General features: G+C 39.1%; 2 protein-coding genes across 2 annotated transcripts in view; one reads left to right on the forward strand and one right to left on the reverse strand.

Annotated features, from left to right (window-relative positions):
• Positions 1-2,604, reverse strand: part of LOC117958295 (ral guanine nucleotide dissociation stimulator-like 1) — a 43,702-nt gene that overhangs the window by 37,577 nt on the left and 3,521 nt on the right. The window lies entirely within an intron of this gene.
• LOC117958290 (choline transporter-like protein 2) overlaps positions 1-2,604 on the forward strand; it is an 18,530-nt gene that overhangs the window by 7,322 nt on the left and 8,604 nt on the right. The gene's annotated exons all lie outside the window — the stretch shown is intronic.

Below are 2,604 nucleotides of genomic sequence, written 5' to 3' on the forward strand. Positions count from 1 at the left end.
TGACACAACAGCTGGAACACGGAGGAGTATTTCATCTGCACTTGATCTCTAACTTCTCTCCATCTTTTTAACGTACCATCTCGTGGGAAACACCCGACCGCACAACCCCGGGTGGAACACCACTTCCCATTTCTACCGAGCTCATGAACAGCGCCTTGTTATCTCTGCTGTGTCATCTGCTGCGAGACAAACGTTGGTGCACGCAGGCTGTAACTAGAGCCGTAACTAGTGGTTACTTTCCCTCCTCATTAATCATAACTTTTAGACCCCGACCGGTATATATCGGCGGGCCGATATTATCGGCCGATATTGGGCATTTCCCTGTATATCAGTATCGGCTTTTATAATGGCCGATATAAAAAGAAAGAAGTAGTTAAAGTAACTCTGTGTATAAGTACTGACCCTTATGGGTATTTGTAGGCATTTATGTATGTATGCATATGCAAACACACTGTATGTATGTATGTATGATTGCATGGATATGCAATACACTATGTTTGTATGTACTGTATGTACTGTATGTATGTATGTACTGTATGTATGTACTGTATGCATGTACTGTATGTATGCATGTACTGTATGTACTGTATCTACTGTATGTATGTATGTACTGTATGTATGTACTGTATGTATGTATGTACTGTATGTATGTATGTACTTTATGTATGTATGTACTGTATGTATGTACTGTATGTATGTACTGTATGTATGTTGGTACTATATGTATGTATGTATGTACTGTATGTATGTCCTGTATGCATGTACTGTATGTATGCATGTACTGTATGTATGCATGTACTGTATGTATTGTATCTACTGTATGTATGTATGTACTGTATGTATGTATGTACTGTATGTATGTATGTATGTACTGTATGTATGTACTGTATATATGTATGTACTGTATGTACAAGGTTATCTGGGTAAGTGTATATGTTCTTTAGATTTTTTGGAATATAATTTTGTTTCTTCTTGTAAATCTTTTTCTTTGTTAATGTGTTTGTTACTCCTAAAAAGGTTAGAGGGGGGGAGATGAAGCTTCTCACCCTATGACCAATTCATTCATTCATTCATTCATTCATTCAAAATATTCACATTTAACAAGCTGAGATCAGAGAAGTTTCCCTTTGACTTTTCACACCGATCAACGGATTATCAAAACAGCTGTTTTAGTAATTTAATAGTCGACGACAAATCGATCAAATCTTTGCAGTTCTAATGCAAATTAGACAGAATAAGTGACTCTCAATGGAAGAGGAAGAAAAGACATTTCCTAGTCCAAATATTCTCTTCGTGACCCAATTCCTAAAATACAAATGCACATTCCTGTCTAAACTATGACGGAGACAGTGCAGGGAACACTTGGGGAACATAACAGCTGTTAAAAGCTGCTTCCCTAATTACAGAGAGAGATATTCATCATAATGAGGAAGGCCAGCGATGATGATCAGCCAAGATCAACAAACAGCAGCCGGCTGGAGGAGGAAGAAACTGGCTAATGGGGCAGATAAATACATAAATACAGAGATCTCAGGGTGGGTCCTGCTTCCACACACTCATTACTCCCGTGTCCCCCCCACTTTTGCCCAAACTCATTTCCCCAGACCTTAACAACCAGTCTCACACTGCTACCAACACACTATGTCAGATGATATGTCTCCAGGCAAGGCTGAGTTTGTAAAATCCGTTTTCCAATTCAAATCAATTTTCATGTGAATAATTCAAGACTGATGCAAAAGATTGAAATCCATTATTAACCTGTCGATTATATAATACATAATAAATATAGCAGCTTCTCCATCAGTGCAGGACTCAAAGCATGATCAAGGCGGGGAGTGCTCCGGCTGATGCACTGTGCTCAGGTCCAAGTGTTCAGCTGAGAGAGACCTCCTCGTGGGGGGGGCGCATGTAAGTCGGGATCAAGGATCAATCACATCCCTGCTGTCGTTATGGTCACATGCATGACCCTGGATGACCTTAGGAATCAGCCTCCCGATACGATAGCATCACGACTCTTACGCCACGATACGACCATATTGAGATTTTAAACCTATTGCAAAATATGGCGATTTATAACCTTTTTTCCAACTTGTAATTTTTCCCAATTTCAACTGACGTCTCCAAAAGGAAACTTATCAACATCTGTTTCATCTAAAAAGAAACATTTCTCTGTTTGTTCATCTCTCTTCAGTGTCATCGCTGCAGAACGGGACAAACTGACCAACACAGGTATAATGTATAATATATAATAACAGATCCATATTTGGAGCCTGTGTATCGATACAGTATTGCCTCTGAAAATATTGCAATACTATGCTGTACCCCATCCCCCCCGTATCAACAATATCATGCTAGCTTGTCAGGAAAATGTTCCAATAGTACTATGGAGGCCGAGCCTTGGGTCAACCTGACCCGGGACTTATTTGGGGATTTAAACACAATTCTGAAATAACATTTTACTTCATAGTCTATAAACAAAAATTATCTTCTTCTTAATTTCTAACAGCTGAGATAACATCTATGTTGAGGGAATGCATCAGCCTCTACTAGGACACTATTAAACATGGAAGTGGGGTTAGTTTTTGGTCATAAGGTTATAATTCA

Source organism: Etheostoma cragini, chromosome 15 (genome assembly GCF_013103735.1).
Source record: "Etheostoma cragini isolate CJK2018 chromosome 15, CSU_Ecrag_1.0, whole genome shotgun sequence".
Lineage (NCBI taxonomy): Eukaryota > Metazoa > Chordata > Actinopteri > Perciformes > Percidae > Etheostoma > Etheostoma cragini.